Below are 12,144 nucleotides of genomic sequence, written 5' to 3' on the forward strand. Positions count from 1 at the left end.
AAAAAATGGAGGACACGTGAAAAAATTTGCTGATTTTTTTAAAAAATGTTAATATAAATGCATGTTTCTGAGGCTTCTATAGACAATTGCCCCCCAAAGGCCCCGGCGGCAATCGGCGGCAGGACCAGGCTGGGGCCGGTCCCAAGGCCTCGCCGGGCCACATCCAGCCCGCGGGCCGCAGGTTGCCTACCCCTGCTCTAGTGGTAGGGTTCAAAGACAATCAGTGCGCAGAGAGGGCTTGTAGCACCTTCCGGAAGAAAGAAGTTGGCAGCATTATTGCTGTTGTTATTATTCAAAGGTATAGCCGCGTTACTCTGTAGAATCAGTACATAGAGAGAACTTATAGCACCTTTGAGACTAACAGAAAAGAAAAAGTTGGCAGCATGAGCTTTCATAGACTCCAGGCTACTTCCTGGCATGCATCAAATGGATCTGAGGAAGTAGACTGAGGTCTACAAAAGCTCATACTGCCAACTTCTTAATTTCAATTAGTCGCAAATACAAGATCTCTCAACACACACTTTTCCTCTGGTTTGAACCCATTGTTCCTGGTTCTATTCTCTGGAGCAGCAGAAAACAAGCTTGCTCCATCTTCAATGTGACACACCTTCAAATACTTAAACAAGGCCATCATATCACCTCTTAACCATTTTAACAACTGCTTCTTAAAACGGCTTTTATCATTTTAAACTGCATGGTGTTTTTTAAAATATATATGTGGTAATTCAATTGTATTTTATGCTGATCTTTAATTGTTTTCCTTAGGCTTTGCTTTATCATATATATATATATATATATATATTCCTAAATATATATTATCGTATATACAGTTGAACCTCCAGATTTGCTGCTTTTACTTTTGCAGTTTTGAGTATTTGCATATTTAATCAATATGTTCTCTCTAGGAATCCCTAGTCTCTCCGGAGAGATTGTGCTGGAAAGTGACCATAGAGTTGCACTGGAGAAAATACTTCTCTAGGCATTTCTAAGTCCTGTTGTTGTTGTGTGCCTTGAAGTTGTTTCTGACTTATGGCAACCCTGAGGCTAACCTGTTGTGGTGTTGTCTTGGCAGGGTTCTTCAAAGGGGCATTTTGCGTTTGCCATCGAGGGTGAGAAAGTGTGACATGCCCAAGGTCACCCAGTGGGCTTTCATGGCTGAGCTGGAATTCAAACCCTGATCTCCAGTGTTCAAAGCACTATACCAGGCTGGCTCTCGAAACACACACATGTATGTATATGTACTATACACATATATGCACAGATACGCACACTTACTAGGGTTAGAGGAACCCACAGAGATGTTTGCTGGGTTTCTTAAAATTTGTTTTAATTCAGAGTGGTGCTAATGCTTACCATTTGTAAAGTGCGTCCAAGTGTTCAAAATGCTCATTGATAGTTCTGTGTGCACAATCCAGTTGGCCACTCTCGTTGTCCTCCATATTGCAGATATCAGTGAAATCTAGAAGGATACTTCATGATTTGTATCTCAGACTGTTGCCACACTGCAGAATTAATGCAGTTTGGAACCACTTTAATTATCACAGCTCCATCCAATGAATCCTGAGGTTTATAGTTTGTTGTGGCACCAGAGCTCTCTTGACAGAGAAGGCTAGATAGTTCACAAACTACAAATCCCAGAATTCCATAGCATTGAGCATTGGCAGGTAAAGCAGTGTCAAACTGCATTAATTCTGCAGTATAGATGCAACCTTAGACTCTTGGCCATTGCTGTGCAACACCATTAAATACTCAAGTCAAATTGTCATGAAACTATAGTGTACACTGATTTTTGTTTTCCCATTATTAATAATTGTATTGAGGACTTTATTTGACAAAGGCACTGCCTCGAACATGTGAAGTAGATGGGCATGTAAGTCATCTGAGCATGTGCAGAATGCATTTCCCTGCAGAGGCAGGCCTTCCAAGTCAAATGTTACCTTTGTAGGGAAAGTGGTATATTGTTAGGCTGTAAGTTGCCAGCGCGTCCTAAATGTTGGGACTGGCATTTTACCCAGCAGAACACTAAGTATGGCTAGTTATCATCCAGCACTTCCAAAAATTAGGGAAACGGAAGAAATGACGGGCTGTTAAAAACAATTCTTTGCATTGGTGGTCAGTTTTTTAAAAACTGAAAATGTCTACTTTCCATGCTTCATTCTGCTTCCAAAACCTCTTGCTAATACAGTGGTACCCCGGGATACGAATGCGCCGCCTTACGAAATTTCCGGGTTACGAAAAAAATCCATTGAAAAAAAACTGTTCCGGCTTACGAACGTTTTTTCGGGTTACGAAAAAAATTTTGGTGCTTTTCGGCGCTATTTCACACGAAATCGCGGCTTTTCCCCATTAGCGCCTATGGGTTTTCGGCTTGCGAAGGCTTTTCGGGTTACGAAAGCGGCGGCGGAACGAATTAATTTCGTAACCCGAGGTACCACTGTAGTAATTTCTCTCACAGTTTATAGTCTTTCAGTGGGGAGCTACTGTTTACTGCTTCTTCAGCTCACTTGAAATGGTTTCCCTGATGCTGGGTTATGCCAGCAAAAGATTCTTGGCATTGCAGTTGCATTCCTCACATGTCTGTAGCTGACTCCTTGGGTGGACAAGGAGACTGCTTCCCCCACCACATGCACTGCACACTCTTTCTCCCCGAGGGCATGAAGCATACTCTGATTTTACCAGTACTGCTGTTATTATTACACTGTCACCCAAAGTAGCAGGGCAGCAAATAGAAACAAGTACAGGCAGCCAGCTTCTTGTATCAAATTACTACTATGAGTTTGAGATTAAATTAAGCGAGGTTAACCTCTCAGTGCATGAAGAGGCATTGCTTTCTGAATGTTCCCTCGAGGGAAGCTTTGGAAACTCCATCTCTGGAAACTCCATTGTGGGGATATTTAAAACAGAGCTAGAGCTACAGGGAACATGTGTTCTTTGGTCTTTCATAAACTACGCAGTCATCTTTACAGGCTAGATGCTTCTTAAAAGGAACAGCCTGATAGACAAGTGCTTGCGTGCTCTCTCTCTCTCTTTCTATATGCATAGCATTTTATATTTTCATAAAAAGTGAAAGAGAACACTTGAAAGTAAAGGTGGATTTCCTTTAAATAAAAGGACTATAGTAAAGTATCCTTTCCCACTCTAAACACTTAAGCATAAGTAAGTCTCATGGGGGGAAAATCCTTTTCACTCCAAAGGAAATATTAAGATAACTGGGTTTTTAAGGCCACAGTCATGAAACCATTGTGCATAGTAGATTCTATAGCCATGCCCTGTTCTGCAGTCACCAATGTAATGCTCCAGTTGTTCTAACAGGAACAAACACCTGCAAAATTTATTCAGCCATTCTGAAAATTTATTCAATCTTTAGTAAGGAGAAAAACCAGAGAGACAAGGTCAAACAGGTACCTGTGAGTCACTTGTTACAGGCTCACCCAAAACAGTAAAGAACATCACTTGTCATCTAGCTTTGTTGAGCAAAACATTTCTTCTCATTTGCCTTGAGTGGAAGGCTTATAAGGAATTTTCCAACCCCCTTGCTATACACACACAAAGGAATACATACAACAGTAAACAATTAGAGGAAGATACAAAGCCAGGACCTGGTTCCTGCAAAAAAGCAAACAAAAAAAACAACAACCCTCAGTTCTAGTTCTGTTGTCATAAGCACTTGAGCATAAACAGTGAAAAGGAAAATACTAATGAATGGCACAATGTACCCAAAAAGTCTTGGTGACATCTTGCCAGTCCACTCTGGATAGGTTAGCACTATAATTGCATTTTAAATATTAAAATGCTCAATGAAATATGGAAAAGTCAGGAATGTGACACAGAGAACACATGCATTGCAACTAGCTTGAAACATTGCAGTCTTGATCCTCTCTAAAATGAGTGAATAAAAATGACAATTCCAATTAACCGCTGTTCATCATCCTATGCCATTTCATCACCAGAGATGATGATCCGCTTTAGATCACCATGAGTTGTTACTCTAGAGTGGATCACAGAGGGTGAAAAGTATGGCTGGGTTGGGGTAAAAAAAATGGAATCCAGAAGTTACTTCTGAACTTTTTCCAGCTGATATTCAGTCAAACATAAAGTTGATTTGTGGATTCAGGTTTTTTGATGTCTAACATGGCTCCAAATAATGGTTTGAATCATTTTACAGGCATTTCCCCCTGCCCTTTAATCATTTTGATCGGAGTGCAGGTTCCAGGAGGCTTGGTGTGGACTTGGCACCTATGAAAACTGGTTGGGGTTACATGAGGCTCATTGTCTGCATTTCGCTGTCTAGAGCAGGGGTTCCCAACCTGGGGGTCGTGACCCCTTTGTGGGGGTCGCCAGGTTGGGAACCCCCCCTGCCTCCCCTCCCCTTTTCTCCACGGGTGCTGGTGCTAGCACAGGCACCGCGTGGGGAAAAGGGGAGGGGGCGGGGCTCCCTCCTCTTTCCCTTCTCCCTGCTAGTGCTGACCATCGCAAGGAGAAGGGGGTGGGGCGGGGTCGCCTCCTCTCCCTCCCTTCCTGCGGCTGCCAGACAGCCGTGGAGAGGAAGGGAAAGGGGCGGGGGTCCTCCTCCTCCCTCCCTCCCTTCCTGCGGCTGCCAGACAGCCACAGGGAGGCAGGGAAGGGACGGGGGTCGCCTCCTCCTCCTCCCTCCCTTCCTGCGGCTGCCAGACAGCCGCGGGGAGGAAGGAACGACTAATTGAAAGACAGAAGCTGGAAGCATGAACTTTTGTAAACTTGACTCTTCTTCCTCAGATGCATAACCTTTTAAAATAGCAATGTGCATCTTTGATGGGTCTATGAAGCAGTTTACAGCTTTTGAGATTCTGTTAAGGCTGAACAGACTGCCCAGCAGCCAAGAAACAAAACTAAAATTGAATCGTACCTGGCTTTGAAAAAGCAGATACAGGCAGGTTACAGACTGCCATTTAGAGGAAGGGGCGTGCTAGGGTTAGGAAGGGTTGCCCCTTCCTAACCGGCCCTGTTCCCAACACGCGCGAAGCGCATCCTAAATGGCAGCGCCCATCCACATGGGCGCTGCCATTTTGACATCGTGGACGCTGTGTGTCCAGACGTGGCGCGGTGGAAGTGACGCTGCGAGTGTGCGCCTCGCAGCGCCACTTCCAGGGACCAAAAAGGAGCGCTGTTTCAGCGCTCCTTTTTCACTGCGGCCGGAAGCCTCGTGGTCTGGCCGCTGGGGCTTCCCGCCGCAGCTAATGGCGGCAGCGGGAGAACGGCCGCTTGAGGGCGGTCTGTAACGCGCCATTGTTTGCTCTCTGTACCAATGGATTCTACATCCACAGTTTGTATTTTTTTAAAAAAAATCCAAAAAGCAAATCTTGAATTTGCCATTTTGTATAAAGGACACCATCTTATTATGCCATTGTATATAATGAAGCTTGAACATTCTTGGATTTTATTACCCACAGTGGGTCCTGGAATCAAACCTTAAAGCAGTAGTCCCAAAACCTTTTTGGGCTACTGCCCTCTTTTTTCTTGCACACTACCACATACCTATTGCTTGATATTAGGTCTACTGGTCTACAAATTAAAAACAACCAATCTGGGTCACTACTCCCTTTGCATCTGCTCACCTTGGGAGCAACAACTAAGCAGCTGGCTGAGAAGCAATTGAAAAGTGCCACACCCATACCAGTCTTGCAGCAAAGGCCAGTGTGGGTGACAGGCTTCTTGGTTGCCTTTTAACCTTTTCTACAGGCTCAGTGTCCAAGCAGCTGCCTGACCAGCAACTAAAATGTCTCACCCATGCCAGCCTTGCATCAAAGGCCAGCGTGCGTGAGTGTCTTATTGGTCACTGCTCAGCCAGTTGTTTCATTGCTGCTCCTAAGGTGGTGATACAAAGAAAGCAGCAACCAAGCAAGTGGCTGAGCAGTGACCAAGCAGTCTCTTGCACATGCTGGCAAAGGCTAGCACGAGTGAGAGGCTGCTCGGTCACTCTTGACTAGCTTCTTGGTCGCTGCTCACTTTGCACCCAGTCACCTTGGGAGCAACAACTGAGCAGCTGGTTGAGCAGCAGGTGGGAATGCCACATGCTCACTGCAATGAATCAGTCTGTCCTAAAATGGTGCCACTCTAATACATAGAAACAGTGCCCTGTGCCCAAGCCAACTGCCTCTGCTAGTAAAAGACACAGCTAAAGGAGTGAGCTTGTTCCAACAGGTGAAGAGCAGGAGACACCACCACACAAAGTGATTAGTGAGGCTGCACAGTAGTTTTAAGGGACCCTGGAAAGAGAATTTTCATGCAATCCTACTCCCCACCATGGCCATAAAGACTGTTGGTTCTCATTGTCTTTCTTGCACACCAGTACTTTTATTGAAATGCCCCAAAGCCCTCTTTTCCTCACCACCACCCTGCTACCAACTATTCCCTTACCACTCCCCTGGATTTTTCCACCACCACCATAGAGAACTACCACTTTGAGAATCACTGTACTAGAGGATACCAAGGCCCCACTGTATTTTTAAATGTTAAACAATGCAGTGGGAGTGTGTGTTGTGAACTGTTGCTAGTCATGGAAGATTCCAGGAGAGTCAGTTGACTTTGGAGGGAGGGGATGGTTATAGGGAGTCTGGGAGGGTTGGGGCCTGTAAAGGAACACCCCTGTTTTTAAAAGCCATCCAGACTGTTGACTTTCACATTCACCAGTATCTGCATTAACCTCTACAGTATTATACAATTGTTCCACCATTTTCGCGGACTTGGAATCTGTGACCCTCGCCCGTTTGCGGACGACAAATGAAGGCGGACAAAATGGGGTGGGAGCCTCTGGTGCATGCATGGCCATGGATGCCTGCCATTCAAGCCAATGGGGTTTGAATATTGGCCATTTTCTGTTTTCGTGGGGGAGTCCGGAATGGATCCCCCACGAAAACAGAGGAGCGACTGTACTCTACAATCCTAAAGTGTGGATTAATTGTAATAAATTATTATACTATAATTGATATTGATAGTATGGAGGATTAATTATATCTCTTGCTTTCTTCTGCGTCTGGTGTTAGTTGCTTTTTATGTTAAAATGGCCTGCTCCCCCCCCCCCTGAAATTTCATAACTAGAGGATATGCCAAAAACGCTACTGTATACTTTTTAAAAATCATTATGTAACTTGCAGAACTGTAGGCAAGGACTGAAGTCTCTTTCCTGCCCCCATGCATTTTTCAGATATTACAAAATATTCTTCTTCTATGTGACTGAAAAGATAATATAATAAATAAAAGTTTGCAATTTTATTTGGCATAGAAAGAGTGAAAAAAATCTGTATAAAAGTCAATTAGCAACACAGTAATTACTTCAAATTAATAGGAAGCCAGTTTAAAACAAACAAAAGTAAGTAATTACTCAACACCTAATTAACTAATAATCCATTTCCATAGGATGTTGCAATTTGGTGCTGGTGCTGTTTAAAAGGGTTAGATCATTATCTAGATGAGAGATATAAATCTAATGAATAGCTGTAACAGTAAAATCCACAATGAAAGTATTCAGAGACTCTTTGCTAAGTGTCTGATTCATGAGGACAAGTTGAGGCTAAAATCTATGTGAATGTAATGCTCTCTGCCTTGGACATGGTTTCCCACTAATTGCTGGGGTAAAAGCATGTTGCCCATGTAATGCTCTGTGGCCACTTTGCTGGTGATGAATATATACCTGTATTTTAGGGCTAAACACTTTCAGATTCTGCCCTTTCTATTTTTCCCAGTGTCAGCTGTAATGAATTAAATTGGACAGACGTCAACATTATGTACTGACTAGTGCATGGGTTTGGCAAAACCTGCGGCCCGCGGGCCGGATCCGGCCCGCGGATGGCTTTTTGCCTGGCCCGCGGCAGCAGCCGCCGCCAGCCACGCGAAACCGGCTTTTTGCCTCTATGGGCGCCTGCCATTTTTTTCTCCACCAAATGGCGGCGAAGTCTCGCACGACCTTCCCTGAGCGTCGCGCGATGACTTCGCCGCCATTTTGGAAGAAAAAAATGGCGGCGCCCGATAGCGGTGCCGTCTCGCGCGCGACACGAAAAGGTCGCGCGAGACTTCCCCGCTATGGGCAGCGGGCCCTTTAAGAGCCCGCTGCCGCCGCTTGGTGGAGTCCTCCAAGAGGACCTCCGGCTGACGGGCAGGGGGTCCTCTGAGCGGCCCGCTGCCACCCCTGGAGCCCTCCAAGAGGCCTCCGGTGGCAGCAGGGGGTCTCTTAGGGGGCCCGCTGGGCCTGCGCCCCTGGCGTCCTCCAAGAAGGCCTCGCGCGGGCGGCAGGGGTTCTCCTCTAGGGGCTCGCTGCCGTCCCTGGATGTCTCTCCAAGAGGCCTTCCGGCGACGGCAGGGGGTCTCTTAGGGGGTCCCGCTGCCGTCCCTGGAGTCCTCCAAAGAGGCCTGCCGGCGACGGCAGCCCACGCAGGGGGTCCTCTGTCGGGGCCCGCGTGTCGGCCCTGGAGGTCCTCCAAGAGGCCTCGCCGGCGACGGCAGGGGGGTTCCTCTTAGGGGCCCGCTGCGCGTCCCTGAGTCCTCCAAGAGGCCTCCGGAGTGACAAGCAGGGGGTCTCTTAGTGGGGCCCGCCTGGCCATCCCTTGGAGGTCCTCCAGAGGCCTCCAGCGGCCGCAGGGGGTCTCTGCTAAAGGCCTTTGCTGCCGTCCCTGGAGTCCTGCCAGTTGCTGGCGGTCCCCACCGGCTTTTCTGCTGGCCTGCTGGGCAACGGGGCCTGGGCCCCGTCGGGGCCGGGCAAAGATGGGGCAGGCCTGGCTCCTGGAGGGTGGAAGTTCCCGCCCGCCGCAACGTGAGCCCGCGCCTGCGAGGGGGCAGCTCCGCCCCCGTCCCCCCAGTTCCGCCTGGAGGGCAAGCCAACCCTTGCCCCTGGCTCAAAAAAGGTTGCCTCCCTGGGACTAGTTTGCTTCAAGGATCTGTCCTGAACCTAGTGGTTGCTTTGAACAACTTTATACTGATTTAGGGCACAAACAGACAGGGGCTAAAATTACAAGCTGCTTCGGGTCACTTTGGAGGTCCTCCCCTCTTTTCCTCTTTCGTTTTATTTCCTGGTTCACTTTTGGAGGTAGGTATATGTGTCTTTGTTTGATAATTCACACATGTCCCATCTTAAGATGCCAGCAAGCTTGTTGCCACAACTGCGCTCTCAGTCCTTGAGGAACTGGAATGTGGGCTTTTGGCGTCGTAGCTTCTGGCCCTCTTAGGACCGCTGCAGCAAAATACAACAGCCTCTGGTTTGTTCATCTTGTCCTTCCAGGGAGATTCAGTTTCAGGCTTAATCTGTTTTCAATTGATTTTGTTTTTTCTTTTCTTTTCTTTTCTTTGTTTTGGGGGGGGGCTCTCCACTCTTCCTCCAGATTGGCTCCCCTTAGTTGTTGATTTTTTTTAATCTGCTTTCTTCAACTGTCCGCACTCACATCTGCGTACATAGGATGGGGGAAGCATGTGGCTGTTGGCATTTCTAACTGGCAGTGCCTCAGTTGTATCTTGTTACGGTTTAGGGTCCTGTCTGTTCTTTTCGATGGCCTTGGCCCTTCCCATTTCCTAATCACCTTGCTAAGTACCTGATAGCAAGACTCATTTCTTAATCAATGTTTGATCCAATGGTCTGGGAAATCTTTGCTATTCGATTTCTTTCCTCATTTTTTCTAGGAGTAATTGTATATGATCGTTCCATGGTCCTTGATTTGTTGTTTTCTGTTATGCTCAGCATTCACCAGAAGAGTAAATCCTTTGCTTTGCACTTTCTTACTTGAACTTCCTCGTAAGGCTAAACAATGAGGTCACAGCAGGTTGTGATGTTGTTAACTAAACCCAGACTAATCCCGTTCTGGGCTGCCATCACAGGAGTATAGAGTATCATGTCCCAACAAAGGGGAGGGAACTGTCGTTCTACTCTATTGCTCCTTTTGGTCAGACTTCACTAAGCATATCTGTGTCCAGATGACACAACAGCAGGTTATTGACAAGCTGGGGGTGTTGTGTGAGGAACGAGAAAGGGCAAAACCATAATGATCTGAGGTCTGGGAATGCACACGCCCTTCTGCGGCACGATGTATGAGTGTTGTGTTGGGTATGGTATAGCTTGGAGAAAGATCTGAGCGGATGCGTGCGTAGTGTCCTCTCTTAAATACCTTTTGGTTATGTGGTAAAGTGTAAACTTGAACTATTAGTTCAAGAACCAAAAAAGGGATTCCACCTAACTCTTTAGGAAGAGCTTATTGACAGTAAGTTTCAGTAGTCATGGAATAGCGGCGTTGTTAGATGTCTCCTTTCTGCTGGAGATTCTGTTTAAATTAAACAGAGGTTGGATGGGATGGTATTGGGGAAATGACAGTCGGGCCTTCTTATACAGTGTGGTACCCCGGGAGATACGAACATACCCACGTGTACGAAATTTTCCGGGATACGACACAAATCCCATAGGAATAAACTGTTCCGGGTTTACGAAGGTTTTATTTCGGGTTACGAAGAAAAATTTTGGTGCTTTTCGGCGCTATTTCACACAAAATCGCGGCTTTTCCCATTAGCGCCTATGGGTTTTCGGCTTCTTGGAAGGCTTTTCGGGTTACGAAAGCGGGCGCGGCGGAACGAATTAATTTTCGTACCCGATGGTTGGTACCCCTTGTACACAGATTTTTTTATCAACGGATTCAAGCATCCCCGGTTTTGAACATGTTAAACAACGTATAAAAGATTTCACAGATCAAACATTGATTTTCCAATTTGTTCTCATACGGGGACACCATTTTGCCATGTCGATTATATTTAATGGGGATGTGAGCATCCACGGATTGTTGTTTATCCATGGTGGATCTTGGAACGCAAACGACCCACATATTACAAGGGTCCACTGTAATTGTTAGGACCGTGCGTTGTAACTGTGGTATTCCTGCATGGCCATGGGTGTTGTCCTAGATGGCCCCTTTGCCTCCTTCCCAATTTCTTAGGAGTCTATGCTGACTTCCTTTTGAGTAATTTTTGTTGTGTTCTTTGGTGTTCGGCCAGGGGTCGGACACCCCTGGCCTGCGGGGCCCGCATCCCGGACCCACTGAGGAGGCAGTTAGGACCGGCCGCCCCGCCCCGGTCTCTGCCGCCGCTGCCGTCTCCTCCTGCCTCCTCCTGGGCACGCTTGACGACGCTGCCTCCCCCCCTCTTCCCTCCACCGCGCGGAGTGCGGACGAGGAGGGCCCGCCTGGTCTCTTCTGGGGCAGAGGGGGAGGCAAGGGGGAAAGCCCGCGCGCACCCTCCCTGCCTTCCCCACACGGGCCCCCGCGCCACCCGCACCGCCTCCCCGCACGGGCTCCGCACCGCCCACCTCCTTCTCCTCTGCCTCCTCCACCCGCCCCCCGGCCGTTGCGGTTGCAGGATGCGGGGAGGGGGAGGGAAGAAGGAGGAGTGGGCGGAGGAGAGAAGGAGGGACGAAGAAGAGGAGGAGGGGGGGGGACCCGCGGAGGAGGAGGAGGAAGAGGGAGTGAGGGGGGAGCAGATAGAAGGGGGCAGAAGGCGAATAGAAGGAGCGATGAGGCGGGAGGACGGAAGAGGAAGAAGGAAGAGATGGTGGAGTGGCCAGAGGCCACCACTGAGATTTTTTAAATTTTCTGTTTGTGGTGCTTTTAATGCTAACACTGTCTGCCCTTGTTTTGACAGTGATACATGTGTGATGATGATGTGATGCTGATGCGAGTCTGCTGAGTCGGCTTGCAGAGGCATGCACGCATCGGTTTCTGAAGCCAAGACGGAGTGTGACTGTTACCAAAGTGCCTTTCCTTTGTCTGTGTGTTTTTGGTGTTCTTTAATGGTGATATCTGATATCAGAAAGCCTCCAGAGGCCCGGCCAATGTAAATTTGCTTGTGATTTTTAACAAACCCATGCGCAATGACGAAAAACCACGTCCCTTGACCAAGTACACACTTCTGAGAATTAATAGAAGTACACTTGGTGCATAGCACTGTACACCACCTCTTTGACATGTTTCAATATGCATAAGCCATGGTGAACCCCTGTGGTCAGTGTGACAACCCAAAGGAATTTGATTATGCAATAAGCCTCTGACTATGGCAGAGGATTGGCCATGTTAATGGAACTCCATGGTTTCAATGCTGTGAAATGTTGCTGTTTGGAGATGGGGGGAGGGGGTGGTGGGCCAG

The 12,144-nt window shown here is 47.5% G+C and overlaps 1 protein-coding gene across 2 annotated transcripts in view; it reads left to right on the forward strand.

Moving 5' to 3' along the window:
• The first annotated feature begins 195 nt into the window (after positions 1-195).
• The window catches only part of AP4S1 (adaptor related protein complex 4 subunit sigma 1), a 28,159-nt gene continuing 16,210 nt past the window's right edge, over positions 196-12,144 (forward strand). Inside the window, exons 1-2 of one of the 2 annotated variants that reach the window (XM_042444562.1) lie at positions 196-298; positions 1,073-1,228. The gene's annotated coding sequence lies outside the window, so the exon portion shown is untranslated. The remainder of the gene's footprint in view (positions 299-1,072; positions 1,229-12,144) is intronic. The other variant, XM_042444567.1, reaches the window with a different exon arrangement.

Source organism: Sceloporus undulatus, chromosome 1, assembly GCF_019175285.1.
Source record: "Sceloporus undulatus isolate JIND9_A2432 ecotype Alabama chromosome 1, SceUnd_v1.1, whole genome shotgun sequence".
NCBI lineage: Eukaryota > Metazoa > Chordata > Lepidosauria > Squamata > Phrynosomatidae > Sceloporus > Sceloporus undulatus.